Genomic DNA, 23177 nt, shown 5'->3' on the forward strand with positions numbered 1-23177 from the left:
TAATAATTCAAAGCCTATTTCCAATGTGTATTATGCACATGATCAGGAAATCCCATTCCCTAGCTACAGTGAGTTCTATAGCTCTCTGTGTGGGAAATCCGGATCCAGAACTGATAAGGAGAATCTACATCAGCACCAGCACACAGCGGCTGGGTCCTTTCGAGTAGCGAGTTACCCAGAGCAGTGGGGAAAGAATAGAGCCAGTTAATTGCTCATTCAAAAGACCTCTAGATGGACCCTAGAGGAACTGTTTTACTTTTTTTTAGCCAGTATACAAGGACCGACAGAGAAGTTAACTGCTTTCCTCCTCTAGCATCCTAGCGCCAAGACCATTTTTCCAACTGGAAGTCAGAGGATCCTTTTCAGGGTGTTTTCTTTTGACGAGCCATACTGCAAAGGCAGGCCACCTGCATTTAGCAAAAGGAGGAAGACTCGTGACAAAGCATCGCCCCATGCCAACACACCTGATTTGGCCGTGTTATCCTTGGCTCTGCACGGCGCTGATGGAAACTGAAGCACACACTGCAGCGAGGCAAGACCCAAACCTCCAGCCAAGAAAGAGGTATTCTCACGGATGCTACCCCCACCCCTCTCCTTAAGAGGGTTACAGATTTGGAAAAAAGGAAATCTTGCCTTTTACAGTCTCCCATTGATTTTCAAAATTCTATTTTAAACAGCAGCCAGACTTTACTCCAATGTACACATATACTCGGGTTTCACCCGATCACCTGTTGGCTGTCGAACAACACCCTTCTTTGTTAGCGCTCACAGCCCTCATTTGAGACAAGTTTCCAGAGAAAACACTCGAAGAAAGTGTTCAATAATTCACAAGACAGGAATTGTAAAAAAATAGAAAAGTAAAAAAATTCTGCGCTCAAGCCCCGTACACCCTGACAGCCCTGTGCCCTCATCTCGGAGGAGCCGGGCCGGTGCCTTCCTCAGCAGGCAAAGATACCTGAAGGAGAGGTGGGAGGTTTTCCATCCTGAGCAAGTTTCAGAGACATTAAGGCGGGTCAGAGGCACCCCCAGTCCGCCGGCTCCCCACGCTCCGGAGCCGGATGCGCGAAGGTACGGGCAGCTACCGGCACCCACCCGTCCGCCCTGTCCCTCCGGGGGAGCTGCCGCGAGGGAGAGCGGTACAAGTCACCGCAAATTACCTCTGTGCGGCAGCGGAACAGCGGCCGGGCTCTGGCGGAGCCGGGGAGGCGGCGCAGGAGCGGCGATGCCGGCTGCAGACCCGACCCGGCCCCGCCGCGCAGCTCACCCCGAGCGGGGCTGCGCGGAGCCCACGCCCGGACCGGCGCCGGCAGCTCCCGCGGCTCCTCCCGGCTCGGCGGGCCCGGAGGAGCCAGCGCCAGGCACGGTCCCGCCGAGGCGAGGGGCGGCGGGGGCTGCTCCAGCCCTGTCCCTGCCGGGCGGCGCCGCCGCTTCCTTTCCCCGTCCCGCCTGCTGGGAGCGCAGCGGGAGAGATACCGGCGCCCGCCCCGGACCGTCCCGCGGGCGGCAGCCCGGGGGCCGGGGAGGGAGCAGCGGCCCCAGCGCTCCTCCCCGAACTCGCCCCTCGCCGGCACCGGCAGCCCCCCGCCGACCCCCTGCGCCCCTCACCGCTCCTCCGTCAGGCGGCGGGAGGAATCGCTCCCACCAGCGATCTTCCTTCTAAGTGCTGCCCAAGGCGGGGGAAGGAGTGTGGGAAGGGGGAGCGTCTCCTGCCACCGCCCCCGAGGCAGGAAGGGTCGCCGTCCCGGCCCCCTACCCACCCAGGGGACCGAGCGCCTGCAGAAGCAATAAATTCTGCGCTCAGGACACGACGGACACACGGTTTGGCTACAGTGCTTTTGTTCGTGTTTACGCCCGAAATAGATTTCCCACCCCACCCTGGACGCTCTCCGGCCGCCCCGGGCTGACCCGGCCCGGCCCGGCCACTCGGTTCAGGACGGGAAAACATTTGTTCTAGGTCTCTGTACATGAGTGATAAAAATAATAAACCCTATCGGAAGCCGAAGATCGCAGAGAGCAGCCGTCCATCACTGCCTCCCTTGGCACATTCCAAGTGGGAAAGAGGCGTCTGAGCCCTAGCTTACGCACAGAGAAGTAGCACCGGGACATTTTCTAAGAGGCTGCCAGCCCCCGCTTTTACCACTTCCCCCGGCCCCGTAGGCACAAAAAGCCCCGACAGGCGGGTGCTCCAGCTTCAAAGGCAGGCGGACGGCTTCCCCCCGGCACCGCCAATGTAACCGTGAACACCGCGGTCAAATTTCCTCTTCCCTCCCGTTCTTTGTCTCCCTGGGGAAGTCATTAGAAAAAGGGAATTTATTCGCGCTGCATCTCGGGGTCAGAGCGGCAACACACAGAGCCCCGACGCGCCCCACCGCTGCGAGGGGCAGCGGCGACCCGGCCCCTCGCATCCCGTCCCCAGCTCCCCGCCGAGCTCCCGCAGCCGGGGGCCGCTGATCTGCCCGGGCCGCCGTGCGGAACGGCGACGGGGCACTTCTCAGACACTTATCGCTTCCCCCAGGAACCGAATCTGCATGGGTTTTAATTCACTTCTGTAAATTTGAATGGCTTTGCCCGCAGTGCGCCGAAGGAAGCCGGTCCTGACGGGCACAGGCGCGGGCGGAGGTGCTCGGAGCAGCGTCCCTGTCCTCAGCACTGTCACCCCCTCCCCGCGGGCTGCCCCCGACCCTCGCTGGGTCTCACGGCACCCCAGCCTCATGGCGAGCCGGGAGAAGCCGCCACAGCTCCTCCCGTGGGCTGATTCCCCATCGCATGGAGCAGGCAGCCAGACCGGCCGGCCGAGGGACCAGGACCAACGCCGGGCTATCCGATCCCGCGAGGCACAGCCCATCCTGGGCTAACGACGCTGTACGCAGCCGATTCCCACCGCCAGCCGAGGAGATGTGCCCAGAGACACGACCATTACACCTGTAACCGTGGGTAAATGCAGACAGCCCCGCGCAGCTCCAGCCACAGGGAATCAAAGCTGCAGTCTGTGGCTCCTGCGGCAGGAAAAAACCTGCTAAACTCCAGCAAACTAACCAGCTCCCATCCTTCCACACCCCATTTCACTTCCATAAGCAGTTTCTCTGGTTGTACTACCTCCATTCTTAAACAGCTTAGTCGTTTTGAGGTCAAAATTGGCGTATCACTTGGATGAAGCAGAGATTTTGCCAGAGCTTTTGTCTGTGCTGGCTTTAGGAGATCCATACTGTTCCTATTCTGTTTGTTGGACTGAGCAGACCCCATCTGGCGGCCAGCTGAACATCTGCCAGCTCCATTCATCATTAATCAAAAATGGAAATGTCAGGAATAATGTTTATTCCCCCCACTACATGACTGAATAAATACCAACAATTTGCATATATTGTCTACGCCTTTTCCAGAAGTGCCTGACATTTTCTCAGCAGCTCCCCACACTGAGGGCTCAACACCTCTGCACAGCAAATTGCAAAAATGAGAATCTGCTTTGGGAACTTCTGCAGCACAACCAGCTCAATGGCTGCAGATGAGTTTGCAAAGTTTAATGACCAAGAGTCTACCGAAGCCAAAAAAGACATGTTCACTTACTTTGCTGGAAAATCAAGCTGTCCCCCATTTTGCTAATGCTTTCCTTGACACTGAAGTGTCAGGGGGTGTACAGAGATGGTTGGCTACATGGCTCTCCTTTTTTTCCTGGACTTCTGTGACTTGAGCACAGAAACTACAATACTGTTCTGGACAATGCACTTATACATTAGCAGGCCAAAATCAACCATTGTGATCTTCTAGTCTGAATTAATGTGGTCGTAAGATTTTCCTACATTTCCTGTCTGTATTAACAAAACATTTTACCTTGATTTAGAAGTACGAGCAATAAAAAACCCGCTACAACTTCTGTTTAATCCATCTAAAGCCCTTTAAAATTATTTCAGGTAGTCAGTTATTTTACAGTACGTTTCTTTCCCTTTTTTATTTTTTTTTTTAAATCTCAGATTGCTGTGTTTCTGTGCTCAAACACTTAATTCTATGGTATCCTTGAACGTTAGGCTAAAGAAACAGCTATCATAACGCCCCTTAGGCATTTGCAAATTGTGAAAGTCATTCCTGAACTGCCTCCTTTGATTTCAGCTGCTTCCACAAGAACAAATGTGTTGCTATCATTTCTTCTTTATTTTCACACAACAAATATGACAGCATACATACTCGTTCTGTGAAGTGCAAACTATGCCACAGAAATTGCCTTAAAAAAATTGTAAGAGCTAAAAAGACAGGCACAAAGTGACTCGCCCTTTATGACATGTCTCACAGCCTTGACTGCCTCTGGGTAGAGCTGATCCTTCAAACAACCAAATGCTTCAAGGGACCTGTAATGGATATGGAACCTTTTGCCCTAAGGTATTAGCACAAATTTAGTCTAGGTAACAACTTTCTTGTAATACTGACCAGGTCAGGGATATTGTCTAGCCTGTAAGAAATTTGCTGAGTTGTCAATGTGGTTTCTGAGTTCCAAATTAGCCAGACCAGGGAACATCCCCTCAGATGACACTGGTAATTGCTACCTTTGTTGGCAGTCACAGAAGAGTGACCAAGCAGTGCAAAACAAATTAACCCTTCGTGCTTCAGAGGCAGCTTCTCCAGGTAGGACAGTGGCACAACACCCACCTCTCAAGCCTGATTAGTTCAGTGGATAAACAGAGGAGTTCACCATCTATATCATCACCCTTTAATGATCACCACCTCCATCCCAAGACTTTTAATTAAGTACCATCTCACGTGTTCATTTAAAAGAAAAAGTTACAATTCAGCTATGAAAGGTGAAAGCATGCAGCAAGTTGAATGGAAACTAGAACAAAACAACAAAAAAATCTCAGTAATAATTGTTTCAGAGAAATCAATGAGAAAACTCCCCAAAATAAGCCAGTTTTTGTATTTTCAAATAAAGTAGGAAACGTTTTCCATATATCTCACAGCACAGGAGTTCACGGAGCAGGAATTACAACTACTCCCCAAGCAGAGTTATGCACAAATCAAACCAATGTCTGATGAAGGCAGGTATGCCCTTCAGGAATTTTAAGGATGATGACTTGACCATGTATGGTCCTGCCTGAAGGCTACAGCACAGGGAGCTCTAGGATGCATTTACAGCACCAAGGTCCTTCCCACGCCCAGTGGCATTGGTCTATGCCCCAAGGGAGCAAAGAAAGCAGAATAAGGGAAGCAGTTTCATCATGATCTGAGATGATCTACTGGAACCCACAGAAGAATACTGGTCTAATTCCCTAGACTTGGCAGTGTTAGCACAAAGAAAAACCATGACTGATTCCTGTGAGGCTGGACTGTTGTGGAGACGGATTTGCCAGCCTTTCTCCCTCTCTCTTCTGGAAAAATTGGCTGCTTACACACACTTGCTTAGCTAGTGTATAAAAATGGCCTGACCTCCAAGAGCACTTTACTTTGTTTGCCTTGGTGTATTCAGACACCCCCATGGACATCCACCTGCACCTCTAGATACTTAAATGTCTTGCCAAACCCAGCCCTAGGTGTCCTCTCTCAGGTTATGAGTGTGGAAGAATGCCTTCATAGACAGGAACAGTTTGCACAATTTTACCACTATCTACAGTCACTACAGACCTCAATGGGCCACCAGGCAAAGGCCACCCCTCTCTGTGCCACTCCATGCCTACAGCCATACCTGAAACCTCTCCTTGTTCGACCCTGCTTCTTCCTGCCCCCCAAATCAGGCAGTTTGGCACCAACAGCAGATCACTGTGTGCTGCTAGGAGCACAGGCAAACCAGGGTGTTACCAACATATCGAGGCCTCTGAACTGTGCCCATGACTGGCGTCTTCCTTATTTTCTTTTTTGAGGTTACAGAGAAAGGGCGTGGAGGCAACATCTCATGACTTCTCAAGGCTCCAAAGTCTGACTATTTGCCAATCTTTAAATAATGTTTAAAAATAACATTTAGATAACAGTTAAAATCTGGACAAAAGCACCTCCACACACGTAAAACACAAGAGATAATACATAGTAAAGAGATAAGGCAATTAAAAGGAAGCATGCAAGTGAAATGAAACAAGTTAAAAATATAAGAATAAGATGACTTTTCCCAGCAAGGGTTTGTGATTGTATGATGGTGCTTAGTTTCCACTCTTCTCTTTGCTGCATTCCCTGTCATCCTAACAGCCTGCCCTCTCTCTGCCTGCCTCAGTAAGTCAATATACCCAATGGAAATATTAACATCAGGTAACAGATCAGGAGACAATCAAGTAGCACTAAACTAATAATAAAAATAGCTCATTTTTATTTTCACCTGCCAATGGTACATAGATCTGCTGAGGCATCAAGCAATCAGGTACCAAGATGGGAAACAGTGCCTGCTGCTTGCTTTAGAGAACTACACCAGCTATAAATGGCCTGAGGACTGGCTGGCATAAGCTGCTGTGTGTTGGGAATGCTTGACTAAGAGAGGTTTATTTTATTTCCTTTCCTTGATGCTCTCAGAGTTGAAGACCAACACACCTTCTAAAACCACAATCCTACTTTGCTTCAGCAGCAAAGAATTAAAATTTCATTAAAATGCCCTTCCTTGTCAGATCGGGCTAGGACTTGCTCCTGAACCAACAGGTCTGTTGCTGTATCTGGAAACTCTTAACCCCACAGGCTCCTCTGAAGACAGCAATCTTGATTTTATCATAATTGGCTCCACGCAGCCCACAGTCACACAGAGCACAGGTAAACACCCAGGTGCCCACAACACCACTGCAACCACCAGCTGTGGAGTGCCAGTGGGGCTCCCCTACCACACCAGCGCCCTCGGACAGTCAGTGCCCCATTCCCAGGCTGCACAAGGCACAGCAAAGTGCATTGCAACAACCAAGTGTGCCTGCAATGCCTTGCAGTAGCAGGGGCTGACGCAGGTAGAATTGCTGCCTGGGTTTTTATTATCACCCAGCACAAACACCATTATGCAATGGGAAAGGTGTTGCAGAGCCCGTGCTAATGCACTGTTTGCTTATTGAGGGAATTTCAGTCAAGTATTGTGCCAAAGCCTGTGTGGATGGTGAATGATGTCATCTTCTCTGTGTCATGCTCTGCTCCCAGGCCTTGTCTCCAAAGAACTCCTCACAATTTATCTAAATTGGTTTGAAAAATTTATTTAGATTAAACAAGGAAATGGTATGAACTCTGTGGATCTTCCACTGTGGTCAACATTCATACATGCAGACAAAGGGACATTTAACCCAGGAGCTTGTACCTATGTAAAGAAACTACTAATACAATAATAATAACAAAAATAATACAGTAATAATATTATAAACTAATAATTCAAACAAATATCTGAACTAGTGCTTGAAAACAAATTTAAAACTCTTTGTGAGTACAGTTTTGCTGTATGAGTGATGCTCCAGTTACACTCAGTCTTCCCTGTCGCTCGCAATGCTTTTCAATAGCCTGAACTTAGGAAAAAACACAAGTGATTGACTTTAAGTGAAGGCAGAATTTGACACAGAAGATTACCACTGCTCCTGCAGCATTATATCCAGAAAAAACAGAACTGAGTTTTAAGGCAAAGATGAGATATGCAAAGGTTTGTGATAACCTTCTCTTGCTTAAAATCTGCAGGAGGGAAATCCAGCAATCAATGAAATAGATATCCTGCACAGTTTTACACGGCCATTTTCCGCAAGCTACGTGTACAGCACACTACAAATACAAGGGAGAGGACAATGCTTAGATTAAGTATTAGTTTATTTTACCAAATTAATGTCACAGGCCAACCTCAAGGCAGACAGTGATGCAAGAAGGATGCAAAAATGTCAGGTGGATAATGAAATGCATTACATTTTTATTCGCTTTCCTTAGTACAGCAGCTGCAAGAGACCCTATCTAATTTATGAGCTGCCAAGACTGAAGACCATGAAATTCTACCAAAAGACATCACCAAAATATGGTGTTTCACTATTTTGCGTAGAAAGATCAATGGCTAAATAATTGTCTGAGCCAAGTGAGCCTGGGAACACTCAGACTCACTTCTTAATCAGCAAAAAAAGTTGGGCAGGCTCCTACTTCACCAGATTCACTGCTCTTCTATCCAGTCTGCCACTACTATTAATGTGATTTGATTTGTACGAGGTTTCTTTTTCCTCACACTTAAGAAGGCTTGGAGCAGGCTAGGGAGCATCCAAATGGCACCCTGACTCCAGGACTGACACACATATTTTGCAGTGTGTTGCCTTAAAATAGAAATGATATCATATGTCCCCCTTCCTCTTATTCTCTCCAACCCTGAATTTTTTTTAAAAAGGGAAGAAAAAAAAATAATATAAGAAAAAGACATCCACCTAACTGAAGTTCCTTCAGTGACAGCCAAAAAGGTTTCACTCCTATGTCTTTCTTAAATGCACTATGAAACTCCATATGCTGGCATTTTGTTAAAAAAAATCCAATCTCTTTTTTCCCAATGAAAGCACTGTAATGTAGCCCACTACTCTAAAATGGGCAACAAATCATCTCCCATTTACATGCCTATACAAATAAAAATCAGTGTTAAGGGGCTTTTGTCATTAGTACAAACTTCACCCCACTAATATGAATCTAACTCTGTATGACAAAATAAGATGTGGGGTAAACACAGATGGTTGACACTTGCTGTTTTTTTTCCTGAGAGATGGGGGGCAATGGGACAATAAGCACATTTTCTGGGAAACCCAGAGAGGCTTTCTGCTTAACAGAGTGCAGAATGCTTATCTGGAGGTCACACTTTTTTTCCTTTTCCTTTTGCTTCTTTCTTTTTAATTCCCCCCCACCCCTCCCCCCCAAGCATGATTAGTTTTTCTCTGCTGGTTTAGGTCCCAGAACTGGTTTATTGCAGGATGAGTTGAGCCCAGTTGTCAGTGTTAGGAATGGAACAGGAGGAACACCAAGAGGGATGGTCTCACTCCTGGTCAGCAGCTAGCTGTCATACAGAACTACACTGGACACATCCAAACCACATCAAAAGGCAGTCAGGAAGATGGCTTCAAGAGCACTTTTCCCAGGTGCATGCCAAATACCCTTGTGATTATGGGATACTCAGGTATAAACTGAGGAGAAAGATTGGGCAAGAAGTGCTAGTTCAATAAAAACCTCAGACCTAGCAGAGTCACCACTCACAAGCACTTGAAAGGATAAGGAATTGGCTGGACAGTGGCACAGAAAAAGCTGCAATGGCTTGATATACCCCACTGCTGGGAGTGTTCAAGGCCAGGCTGGATGGGGCTTCCAGCAACCTGGTCTAGTGGAAGGTGTTCCTTCCCATGGCAGGGGTGTTGGAACTAGATGATCTTTAAGGTTCCTTCCAACACAAATCATTCTATGATTCTACAATGATACTGTGAAATAGTATTCCCTTCTCCAAAGAGCTAGGTGCTAAGGATTGGGTAGCTGAGATTGGGAGCACTATAAAAGTGCTCCTTTCCTTCTCTTCATCTCCACTGCACTGGAATTTAAAGGCCAAGTGCATGTTATGTCTGTTTGTTCAGTAGGATAATATTGAAGAGCACAGTTAAACAAATATTCAAATAGAAATCTAGTTAATTATGGTTTTTAGCAGTCATCATACTTTCCACACCAACTGGCAAGATAATTAATTGCAACAGGAAAAATCCCCTAAATATCAAGCTTTATCTCATCAACATGACACTACCAGAGAAAATTCTGGAGCCTCCAACACATATGTATTTCCTTATCTGTGTTTACAGAAATGTTTGTAGACTCTTAAGAATATATATTTTAGGAGCAAAGTATTTATGGTACTGAAAATCCTTATGTATGAAGCAAATATTACAAATGAAATTGTTTTAAGACGTTCAACTGGTACCCTTGACATGAGTGACCTTCATGCAACATCCATTGATCCCTGAGCCCTTGTGGTACTGTCAGCTGCTGAAACAGCAACTGCTTGACAATACCTGACACCTGATACTCAGTTGGCAGAGCTTTAAGCTACACCCACCCTTGGCTTGCCAGCATGTCCTGACTTTTCTTAGCAGCTTGCCCAGGAGGATTAATTCCTTTGGGTGCATAGCCTTGAAATAATAACATCTAGCTTTGAAAGTGTACCACAATTCAGTGGAAGTGAATAAGTGCTAATGCAATCCATGGCCATAGGCAATGCATGCTTCTAGAATTGACAACTTCTGCCCCCATTTTTTTGAGTATTAGAATATATCTATATTCAGCCACTATAAAGTGAGACATTTTACCATTGCTACCAGTTCCAATAACAGAGGGTGAGCTAATCTACTCAAGTGTCAGGCCACTTGCACAAATATAGTTCAAGGTTAATTTCTGAAATTCTGCAGTTTCTGAAAAAAAGTTCTACCACTTTCAGCAGGAGACAGGAGAAAAGCACCCAACTCTTCCACTACACAGTATTTTATTATTTTTAAAATAGGTTTTGAAAGCATATATTTGAGATAGCAATATGAACTCAATTTTCAACAAACCAGATTTTTGTTAAGTAAAACCTGTGACTATGAGAGCTGCTTGCTATGACTTCAGATATGTATGACAGGTGATTTTTCAAGACATGGCATTTTTACAGGTCTGAAAAATGGGACTCATCACATATAGGGTCTATTTTAAAAGTCCTGAGAATGTTAATGTATGTTTAATAATATTTTAAGTTTTCAACAATTTAGTCCCTTTATACTTGCATGTTTTCCCAAGCTGCTTTCTTGTCTAAAAAAATTATTGCTAGGACAAGATCAACTCTCAGACAATCAGTAAGCAGAGGAAAGGTGAGAATAAATGTTTCCCATTTATTGGGAATGGCCATATACACATGACTTTCCAGCTTAACATAATATTTGGATTTTTGTGTTACATACACATCCCTCCCTCCTCAGCCATCAGCTGTTTTCTCTTCAGCTGTACTCCTTCATAAGGCTTCTCTGATTTACAGAACTAATGAGTCAGTGACAATTCAGTGATAATAATATTGCTTTTGTGAATGCAACTGACAGCTGACCTAGACTTCACTTCCACCTGATAAAAAGAACCCTAGTCTTCCGAAGGTGCTCTGAATCTCCCACTAAGTGTTAAAGCAAGAATCACTTTTCCCAACAAAGAGCAGTGGATTGGGGCAAGAATCACTTTTTAGGTTTAGATGATTTGCTTTCATCAGCAGATATCCCACATTCACTTTCAGACTGCTGCATAAGCTCCATGCACAGAAAACGGAACTTAATAGATGTGCCTAATGGGCACATCAAAGAAAAGAAAAAAAGAAAAAAGATAACAGGTTTGAAAAGACCATCTACTTAACTACAGTTTCATTATGAAATGGATGAATCAAGAATAGAGAATACTGACAACAAACATGGTGCCATTATACAGCTGGATTAAGAATGTCCTTCCTCAATCAGTTCTTCGTATACTGCTCAGATAAAAAAACCTAAAATTTTTGAAGACTTAGTTACCATGCAAAGGTCTTGAGAGGGGCCTGCTTAGCAGGAATAAAACCCACTCTCATGGAATTTTATGTAGCTAGTTTGCACAACGTGAGGCTACAGAAAATAAGGAATGCCCACATAAACCCACACTGGCTCTGTGCTAGGACCATAGAGCCTCAGCTTCCTCCTGTAAATTAGATTAAGGCTGGATTTACTTCTTCCCTGCACATCATACAGGTAAGATTACACTTGGAGAAATCTGCACTGTCAAAACCAGCATCTAGAGCAGGGTGAAAAGCATGCACTCAGCACTTCTTAGCAAATGCAATGAGATGATGACTTATTAAAATTTCAGGTAGATCAACTTCTGCTTGATACCATTAGACTATGTCACAATGTACTGATTGATCCTTGGAGACATGTATGATCAAGCGGCATCTGCAGTACCGCTGGGACAACACACCTATGAGGGGAATATCAGACTTCCCGAATGAGGAAAATGAACAACGCTGGGAAAATGGAAGAGGGCAGTTAGTACTCTACAGCTTAGATGCTAAAATAAGACTTTTGTACCTAATTACGACCTTTTTACTCAGCTGCCATCACTGCAATGGCCAAGTGGATTTCTCTAATCTACAGACAGTGGAGCCAATGGAAAAAGGTCAAAACCCTGAAGCAATATGCTGATCCTGCCAGCATTGGATTTACAATAGAGATCTGTTACCATACTGAAAATGACTGAGGTAAGTTTACAAGATGCAATTATCTGTAGCTTTTTCCCATTAAGTCTTGTAACTCTCCCAATGAGCATTTAAGAGCATACATATTTCAAGTCCTGTGTGAAGTTAATAACTTCACAAGAGAGAAACAGTGGAACAAGTCATTCGTATTTTGTATTATCAACAAATAAATGCTGGAGAGCAAGTTTTTGGATCCAGCTATTACCTCTAATTACACGTATCTCTATGAATAAATGAAAACTAGTTTGCATTTTTTCCCTGATCATTAGCCTCATTTACGCAACTGTTATGAGGCCAGTTTTTTATCCATTAGTGTGAATTAAGTGATACCCTGCTGAGTGCAGGACTGTTCAGACATGCTGACTGTGGAGCAGCTGCTCTCCTCCTTTGCTATTGAATGTTGATTAGCATCACAGCACATGACACACTGCTGGGCATATTGTGTGTCACACTACAGCATACAACATTTAATGAGAGCCCAAAGCAAACCCCACTGTTTAGAAAGCCAGTCTCTGCTCTGAACACCAAGGCAATAATTAAACACACAGACTGTCCTGGGAAAGACTGAATCCCTTGAACAGCGGGCATTCATTTTGGATGACTACCTGAGGCATAGCTTTACATCCTCTTAGTTATCCTAAGCAGCAGCAACTGCACCCATTGCCAAATAGTAGTATCTTGTCACATTTTGTAGGAAGATACTTATGCAATACTGATCAATGACACAGAATGAAATTTCTGTATCATTAGACCCATATAGAACACTTAAAGAAAGATATAACAGCTAAGAAAACAAAGTGCCCTATATAAACCAAACTCCTCAAATTCAGATCAAGGTAAGTACTGACTTCCTGTGACTACTAATACATCACCAGAATTCTTTATCAGCTTTCCTCATCTGAAAGATGGGTTGATGCCACCCTTTTCTTGCGCAGATTCATTACTTATTTGAATGGTGCTTTGACAATGCTGTAAAATATTGCATAACAGTATCATCAACATTTTGCTACTTTGATGCAGTCAAATGAAGGCAAAGAAAAGCTTTTTACAACAATGGAGAAATTAATGTCACACAGTTCAATCTCTGGTTTTGTTACAAGAAAACATGTTTCACCATAAGGGGTAACAATACAAGGATGTTGAAAACACTGCTGCCTCAACTCACCCACAAAGGAGCGTACATGAAATACTGGCAACAGTTAGCTTGGTTTGCACTGAATGACTGGAACTTTGCCCTTGTATTAGTAAAGGTTTCATCATGCACATCTTTCATCTAGAAGACCAATGCAGCAACAGAATCCACTTTTCCAGCTAAGTAACATGTTTTGATCTGCATGGAGATCTCTCGCTTATGGACCCTGAGGAGAGCACGCCAAGTTCAGTCCCTGGAGTTTACCTAATTGCTGTCATGGCCGTATGTCTGCTTCAAAGAGCAGAGCTAAAACCCTTGCGTGAGAGGTGTTAGAAGAAATCAGACATCAATCAGAATTGTGATGAAACATAAAAGAATCCACTGTGCTGTTCACAATACAGTCAATTTGTAGGACAACATCACAGCATAAATAACAAAGGGTTAAAAAAATGTACATCTATACCTCAGTCCATCAAAAGATAAAGGAGAGAAAAAAATCACAGGATGACCCCAAATTCCATGCTCTTTTCTTTCTTCCTCCCTCAACTCAAGGGCACAAAGACATTTTTCAGATGTGGCAGAGAGAAGGCACTTCAGAGGCTGGGCTTTATATTAGAAGGGGTATTATCTTATAAATTGAGAATAGACTTAGGTTATGCCAGAGATCTTTATAAACTAATTTCTATTTTTGATGGTACCTGCCTCCCTCCCAATAAACTCAATGAGATTCGCTGCTAGAATGCTTCAGTAAATAGTTAGAGATGATGCAACACTGCAACACTACTGCAAGGCAGCAGTACCAAACTTTTTTTCTGGACAAACCACTGATCACAGTTCAGTCTCAGGAAGGGTACCCGTCACAACATTTCTTCAACCCAGCTCCTCTTTTTACACCTTCACTTAAGTTCTCATGTACCACTTATGCAGAACAAACTAAACCTGTATCTTGTAGGTGCAGAGGGATGTTCTGGAGACTCCTGGCCCACTGTCTCCCTGGAGACAGACACTCACCAAAAAGGAAGTTCCCAGGGGCAGACTGGGTGAGCAGGTCCCGCTGTGCACCTCTGCTGAGAGCCTTCAGTGCCCAGCCCAGGAGGCACTGGAGAACACTCATGTCAGGGATGGTCTGGGAGGGCCAGTAAAGCACACGCTTTTGGTGCAGCCTGCACAGTGTCAAATACCCTGCAGACCCCAAATACTGGCACTTAGAGTACCTTGGCCCTCCTTTACAGGAAAGGACCCTCCAACCATCTCTGCACTAGTAGATTAAACAGGAACAGGGCCCAATGCAAGCCCCAGCCTGCAGTCACTCACACCCTTGCACTGGCAGTACACTGCACAGGGTACTTTGAGTAACTAGCACTACTGGGCACCGTGAGTGGCATGCAGGAAAGGCCATGGACTGCTCCTAACACGTGGGCCAGGAAAGGGTTGGGCTTGGTTTTCTCCATTCTCCCTCCACAGTCCCCGCTCAAAGAGTCTTTGAGCCCATGATTTCATGTAGTACCCAAACACATGCAACAGCCACTCTCAGCTCCCTGATGAGTATTTCAGACCTGCTGAATGTGAAAAATGAAAATCTACTAAAGAGCAATGTCTGTAAAAAGGGCACATATGTGCTGCAGTGCACAGTGCAGGGAAACTATGTGCAAGGGCAATAGATTTGGACAGTCTAGCATCTGGTCTCAGGGTCAGAGAACCAGTTACTGCTAAATGAAACACTGCCAAGATAGGTAAAGGTGTTGGCTTTTGAGAAGTCTTCCACTGACTTTAACAAACATGGTTAAATGTGGAATAGCAGAGTAACTGCTGCCTTTCCACAATTTCTAGGCTTACACAAGTTTCATTAGAATAACAGAATAATTTAGATTGGAAAATACCTTTAAAATCATCAAGTCCTACCATTAACTTAAGACTGCCAAGTTCACCACTAAACCATGTCCCCCAGTGCTTCATCTACACATCTTTTAAACACGTCCTCAACAAAATAAATTTTGGAACTATGATTTACTCCAGCCTGAGTTCTGGAAGTAGTTATAAACTTCAATGCAAAACATCTATGTTATAAAATACTTTCAAAAACTCTTCCATCATTTGGAAACTTTTTGATAGAATCACTTTTTAATAAATATAGCTTTTAGTTATATACATTTGAGAAGCAAATGTAGAGAGACCATTTTTACTAGACTGAAAACAAAATTAGAGGAATTTGAAACTCCTTTTTTGAGTTTGGATGATTTTTTTAATGCGTATTATACTTAGAGTAAATGAAAAAAAAACAGAGGGACCTTCAATGTCATTCACACAGGCATTAATTTCAGAAGATACTGCTGTTTTCAATCAAATTTAACACTGTTAATTTTTTCTCATTATCAGCAAAACAAAAAAAGTACATGCTGAGGATAAGGAAACAGCTTTGTTTATCTTCAAGATCATGTGCTTACCAGAAGTATGTATTTGCCATATGTCAGCCCCTACCCCCCTTCTTTAAATTACAAATTCATTAATATAGCACAGCAGTGCTACATCATTAGCAAGGAATAAAGCACATTTTAAAGAGCAATTAAGTGGTATAAAACTACTTGGAGAGAAAGGTTTTCCACTACAGCAGTGTCTTAGGGAGACCAAAGGGGAAACCTGACACTAAGGAATGTCAGCCTAAACTTGATTAATTTGTACTCAGAGCAACACGTCCAGTCCCCCACTGCAATGGCAGCAGCTTCCCACATTGCTTTACTATATTCTCCCTTAGAGCTTTCTTCTGATCTGTAGGTCATCCACAAGATGGATTTGTTCAAATTGGCATCTTTAATAGAGTCATATCTTCTCTGCTATTGTCTCAAACGTCACAACTCAAACCATGTGTATGGGATGTGTAGGCTCCCAGGAATGGCTGCTTTGCTAAACAGATTGCAGAGGCTGGATATGCAACGTCCCAGTTCAGAACATGCAAAGCTGACTCAAACACTCCCACAGACCACAGCAGCCTTCCACAAGACTCAAACTGTGCTTTCCTGGAATGGTCAAGCTGGAAATATCAACAGTTCAGGACAGGGACACAATATGACTCAAAATTCAGGTACAGTCTGAATTCTAGTTTCCTTCCCATTGTTTTTTTTGTTACTGGGATTTGAGACGAGAAGTCTAATGGTTCAGTTTTATGGCTTAGAAAGAAAAGACTTGAAAAGCTCAATCCCTGTTTTAAATGAAAGCAGATTCTCACCCGCACAAAAAAAAGCCCAGTGTTTAACAGTGCTTTGCTTTCAAGCATTATTATGTTCTTGAAATGTTTCTGAGGTTTAGTGTAGAGGAATTTATTTAAATTAGCTTACTTCTATTGCAAAATTAAAACTGAAGTTGTTTAATAAACTTCCTGGCTTAAAAAAAAAAAAAAAAAAAAAAAAGAGAAAACAGTGAAAAAACTTTACATGGGTCCTATGAAGATCCTAAGAGTATCCTCAAAACTCCTCTCCTTTTCCTTGAGAGTTAGGATGCTCAGCAAGTTTGGCTCTTAAATCAGTATATGTTTGTTATTTAAGTTATACTGTCATTGTTTCTTTTCTGTTCTGTGGCATAGCTATCTCTTCCAAGCCTAGAAGCAGCATCTTTAGCTTGTGAATATTACATTTCCCCCTCACCTTCTACACTAGAGAGAAAACACTTTTGCTGCAGAGAAAGCCTGGCAACCCTAAACAAGCTACAATAAAAAGCAAGACCTGATAAAAATTCCATTACTTGCTTATCTGCAGAGATTCTTCCCAGTTCAAAGGGTCAATTTCCCAGCAGGGCACCAGTGCTTATCAGCTAGTTCTGCTGAACCTTTCAATTGCAAAGAGAAGTGTTGCCTCTGACTGGCATGACAATGGCACTATTAAAGAGGCACTTCAAAGATACAGATGTTGTAAATGCTTTGATTTTGCCAAGTTCTCTATGCCATCACTACCCAACAGACTTTTTCATGTAGAGGTCAGAGTCCTTACTAAGCAAATGAAAAACAAGTAATAAAATAAGTCATGTGAAACGCAGCAAATCCATTACATGCCTCCACACCCAAAGCAGGTCGCCTTCTTTTCCTAGGTACAGAGAAGCCCATACCTGGCCAAGAGAGAAACAGGGCTACTACAAGATAAGTTTCAAGAGTCTGCTGCAGCAGGTCCAGTTGGACTTGTATGTATCCCACAAACCTGCAACTTTCCTTCCCACAGGAGTAAACATCCACACAGTAGTATTACTGAGGAGGACTTAGAGGAGTGGACCCTTGCAAGAGCAGATCTGTTGATTATCTGATGTCTGACATACCAACCTGGATTCATTTTAAGCAGGTTGCTTAGGCAGGACAGGTACTCCCTTGGATGATTAAAGAGACATGGGGTTTGTTTGTTTTTTAGCTTGCTATAAGGTGAGGACTCAGCACACAGTCAGCATGGTCACTCTCTAATTATCACAGGATCATGTGATACAAGTCATGCTTGTTAAGGTGCATATGTGGTCATCTCACATCTGCACTGGATGCACATACCTTTATCTAGATCTTGGATGATTTGCTTCAGACCTTTCTCAGTATTTGATCTTCCTTCAGTGTGACCTTCCATCACACATAAACCATATGTTTTAAGTAAAGGTCTGCTGCCCTGAGCACAAGAAGTATGCACATCATTCATCTTTTAAAAATTCCTTTTCACTTAACTCTCTCCCTACTTTCTTTGGAGCAACAGCCCAGAGTCCCAGCCTTGTTTTTTCAGGCCAACCATCTGCCTGGATAGAGCAGCTTCCTTTGCAAAGAGCGCTGCAGTCTCTTCCAAATGTCTGCATTGCAGTTCCTTCAACCTGTTAGCTTGTAACCCTTTCAACACAGGTAAAAAGATGTGCCAGAAAGGATAGGAACAACAAGAAACTTCATTTTCACATGAATGAGGACATGACAGGAAGCTTTCAACCCAAAATGCTTCCTGTCTGGTCAACAGGCCACAATTTACACATAGGAGTAAACACAGTGACCCACAGCAAACCGAGGTCATCTCCTCTAAAATATGCCTATTGGTAGCACAAACCAACCCTGACTAAATTAAGTTTTAATTCTCAAAAGCAGTTTCAACTCAGACATGGATTAGATTCAATCTTCACTGAAGGAATTATCCTTTTTCCAGCTACTGTATGTACTCCTTCTAATGGGAAAAAGCCCTTTCACTTGGATGTTCCAAATCAGCTTCTGCAAGCGTGACTACAAAGAACACATGCAAAGGAGAGCTATTATATTGTCACATCCCACTAAGATACACTATATCAAAGCCGCACATCCTTTCCACCTGTCCCAGCAGCAAAGCTGCAAGAGCAGTTTATGCCAACACAGGACACCTCGCAGGGCACAACCACAACACAGGGCAACATTGTAGCTTTGTGAAACTGACCAAGGCGAAATAAAACCCAAACCTGCACGGCTGACAGGCTGAGGTGTGGTAACACTCAAGTTACAAACAGCTTTGCCTCACGGCTTTACTCCATCTCAGCTGAAGTACATTGAGGTGCCCTCCCTCTCCTCGCATGCCCGCCGCAGTGCAGCTTGCAGTTGTGACTCGCACGCTTCAGTCTCTCTCTTCCTTTCTTTTGTCCTCTGCCTCCCATCTCCCTTCTAATGCAATACCTTTCAATTAGTCACAGAAGCACAGCAAAACACACAGCTCTCTGAGCTCTTATGTGGTCTTTTATCTATAAACATTTAGTACTTGCCTTCTCTCTAGGAGGGGCAATCTTCTCAACAAGAACCTGCTTTTCAGAGATTACAAAATTGGAGGAATTTAGCAGGAGATGTTTTAAATATTTATGCTTGCAACCTCTATGTTTATTTCTATCAGAAATACAAACATAAAAGATTCTCTCAAAAGTTAAAACCAAGCAGTTGTGCCTGAGTCTTCCAGATGTGTACTGGTATGCTTACACAACCAGCTTTACACCAGCAAGCTCTTCCCTGGAGCTGCCCACTTTCTTTAGACCTTGAAACTTGAGCATCTGTATAGATAAATCTTTGTGCCTCTGCAAACACATTGCTTTAGGTGTACACTGAAATAGAAAGCATTTCAACATCAAGTCTTGTACAGCACTCTGACAGACGATGCTCTAAACCTGTGACCAGGGAAGAATTTTATTACTCCAGTGGTTGTCAGGAACCATCCAGACATTTTACTCTGTTACTAATTACATGCATCATATTAATTTCTCCCTTTAGAAGAATTCTGAAGCTTGTATTTACTTAAAAATGGTCAGTGATCCTCAGGTATCTAACAACATTTAGCAGGTTTTACAGGAAGAAAAAAGCTAGAGTTAAGATTTCAAGTTTAGCAATGAGGCATGAATTTCTACTACTTATATGGCACACATTTACTTAAAACAAGTAATTTACAGTGGATTTAATAATCATGCCATTCTGCACCAATTTTTGCAAATTTTATAGTGGAAAACCATGGGACAGCAGGCTAAAATGCCTGTGTAAGTTTTAACTCAAGGAGAACAGTGAATTTAATTCCACTCTTTAAATGCATACATAAGCAGGGACCTAACTGACAAAACAGCTCTATCATGAAAAGCTTAATTAAAATTTCATCAGTTAATATCTAGATGACTTCTCTTGACAGCCCCGCTTTAGCTGCTGTGGAACCTGTCATTTTGTAACATTATTTGAGGAAAAATAAACACTGAAATAATGTTCAGCTTATCCTTCATTAGACCAAGATACCGGAATAAGCATTTATTAAAAATACCACATGCCTAACTTTAGAGTGTAACACACAAGCAATCCAGGACAGACCTGGGAGCCAATGAAAGCAAGATTCAGTATGTAAAGTTTTATCAGAAACTGCTGGACTAGGTTTTCTGAAACAGTTACTACTGATCTAGAAGATCCAATCTCTTCATTAATGTTATTATGTCTTAAGTCACTCCTTCATCACCCTTTTGGGTTTGCTCATGTTGCTTATCATATTCTAAGCCATCCTAAGAAAAGTCCTCCTGGAGAGTTAACTTCAAGGGGTTGGTAAGAAAAAGGTTTAAAATCCTCTTTTGTATTTTAAGTATCACAGTTGCCCAGTTGTTTCCGGTGAGAGTGCTCCAACGTGGAAGAACATGCTAGTCCATCCAGAAGTTTGGAGGGTTCAAAACTTAGATATGACTCCAAATGGAGTCAGTGAATTCAGCATTGGGCAATATGCCCTTGGCCATATGGCTGCTGGGCTCCCTGCCAATGACAGCTCAAGAGCCAGTGCTTGAAATGGTAAGATAAAGAATTACAGCCGTCTCAGGCTGGGCCCTTGAGCTCACACATCTGCAAAGACGTGCGTGCCGACACCAAGAAACAGATCAGAAACAGAGACTCATGAGCTGGTGGAGACACAGGCTCATAAAGCCACATGATGCAGTGCAGCTGGATATCCAGCTTGGCCCGGCAATGATATAGCTGCATTTACATAGCTCTTATGCCGCTAAAATTGGAAGTCTCTTGCATTCCCCCACAACTTCTGCTTCCAAGGCAGTAGAGCCAATCTGGGAATGCTGAGAACACACATCTGGGGCCTAGAAATGCTCCAAGTGAAAGCTGACAGGATGAATCACCATCTCCCTGCCAGCTGAAGGATGGGAAGAGATTTAACAACCAATCGCCTTCCTGATCCTCATCTCCCATCCTAACAAGGAGCTGCGATACCTAGGAGCAGAAGGGGTGATTCAGGTGAACAGGAGAGCTAACACCAACAGCCTGGAATCAGATCATCAAGGAAAAAAAACATTCCAAAGAGAAATGCTCTAAGTGCAAAGCTGTTTAAGGGTGAGTTTCAGATACTACCTCAATACTTGACAGAATGTAGAAAGGATTGTTACTTTCAGCTGAATCTCTGAATATCAGTGAAACTATGAGAGCTTAGGTACAAACAGCATTCATCTACCAAATAGGCTAAAAATTACACTGAAGCTTTATTTTAACAACATCCAATGGGATAAATAAGCAGCATAGTCAGCACTGGCAATGCTGGGAAATGGCCAACAACAACACAGCAGATTGAGCTGGGACTCAGAAATTGGGAGGAAAGCTGCTTAGGAGGCCCATTGCCTTGGGCCAAAACACGAGGCACTGCTCTGCAGAGCAGGGAAGGAAAAGGAAAGGTAACAGAAGACAACTTCCATTAAGCCACATAAATCACTGGAACTGCTTATAGTGAAAGAAAAGTACTGGGATGAGAGGACCGACCATGCACTGAAGGCTGTTTGAAACTGGATCTTGGTCCACTAGACTCCAGCAGTGCCAGGAGATCCCAGGGAAGGGGAAAGGGACACCAGGAGCAGGCTCAGTAACAGCATCTGCACTTTCAGAGGCTGCCCTTGCAGCAAGGACACTGCTGGTACAGAGCCACCTTTCCCAAAAAGGCAGAGTTTTTGGAAGAGCAAGCCAGAATGCCATAGTAAACCATGGTTAGAGAGGATGCTCAGTTCAGAATGCAGTCTGCTTTACTCTTAGCCCAGCATCTCCTGCTCACTTCTCCGCCCAGGAATACGGATGCCCAGCACTACAACTGGATTTTGCATCAGATCTTTTTCTGCTTAAGATCTTAAAGGAGCTTCAGGTTTCAGCTATTTTTCTGATGTCAAAAATATCCATGGTAGTCTGCTTGGCAAAAAGGAGGATCTGTCTTACCATCTGAAGCGATCCAATACAGGCCTGGGGATTTCTCTCTCCAGGGCCATCTCAGTTGTGACAACTTCACTGCAGTACTGATCCAGATACTCTCTCTCTCAGCAGTTTGGTTGCTACTCTCAGGACAGGACTCTGAAGGGCAGGAAGGGAAAAATCTTGAAGCAAAACAACAGGGAAGCAGAGAACAGAGCTACAATGAAGACAGGCTGGGCTGCAGGTGCTATCTCTACTTACAAACAAGATACACACTACATGTATGTATATGTATGGATACACTCACACAGGCAAGGCTAAAAGCAAGTGTGATGATTCCAGAGCACTTAAGGACACAACAGTAGACAGGTTGATACAAGCAAGTAATAGCACAATTTAAAGAGCACACTGACAGCTAAAAGATGCAAAGTAGTTTATTCTAAGAAGTACCTCCATCTATCTTATGGTGGAATAATTCATTTTGTATTCAGTAAAATTTGTTTCCAGAGTAATTAATGCAAACTGACTTCAGAACTTTCTTAATTATTTGTGTGGGTACAAGAGGCATTTGCCCTGAAATAACTTGAAATCCCCAACAAGCTTAACAAGCCTGAAATTGCTGGGGATTTTTTCCTTCATTTCATTCTATGCTAGAGCCTGAATAGCTATGCTATATTTTGTGTAAAGCCACGACTGCTTTTCCTAAAGTGCTAGCCTAATAGCCAGGTGACACATCTCTTCCATCCACCTGATCTGCTGCACGCCAGGGCCCTGAGCCAGACATGGACTGCTGAAGGAGAAAGAAATCCACTGAGAACAAGAACTATCCACAGAACGTATATTTCATAAAGCTTCACTGACAGAGAAGAAATAGGTTAACCTCTCTCATTGCCAGTCCCAAAAGAGGCTCACACGTCTTCTGGGAAGTGGCATGAAAATCTGGTTTGTTTCCACCACAACTCCTCCTGTCACTGGAAAGCCTGAATGCAAACACGTATCTGTGACCACATTTCACTTCACTAGGGCAAATCATGGACATTTTTCTCCCCAGCAAGAGAGACATTTCTGGAGCTCATCTTTGGAGCCTTGTCTGTGCTGCATTTCCATGCACAGCATAAAGAACATATGAATTAAATTGTCAAGAAAGACTACCTCCCCTACCTCTCAACAAAACCCCTCAAGAAATTCAGGATCTCAAACCACATCCTTATTAAAAAAAATTAATTAGTACTTAGTCAGAA

At 43.7% G+C, this 23177-nt stretch overlaps 1 protein-coding gene across 7 annotated transcripts in view; it reads right to left on the reverse strand.

Moving 5' to 3' along the window:
- Nucleotides 1-23177, reverse strand: part of PRICKLE1 (prickle planar cell polarity protein 1) — a 65103-nt gene that overhangs the window by 13588 nt on the left and 28338 nt on the right. Inside the window, exon 2 of one of the 7 annotated variants that reach the window (XM_085569442.1) lies at nt 21964-22095. The exons of 1 other annotated variant lie outside the window; for it this stretch is intronic. The gene's annotated coding sequence lies outside the window, so the exon portion shown is untranslated. Of the gene's footprint in view, nt 1-955; nt 978-1157; nt 1280-1605; nt 1849-3096; nt 3219-21963; nt 22096-23177 lie in introns of those variants that run through there. 5 more of the 7 variants (XM_085569445.1, XM_085569443.1, XM_021545307.4 and 2 more) reach the window with 5 other exon arrangements.

This window comes from Lonchura striata, chromosome 1A (assembly GCF_050655825.1).
Source record: "Lonchura striata isolate lonStrDom1 chromosome 1A, ASM5065582v1, whole genome shotgun sequence".
In the NCBI taxonomy this organism is placed as follows: domain Eukaryota; kingdom Metazoa; phylum Chordata; class Aves; order Passeriformes; family Estrildidae; genus Lonchura; species Lonchura striata.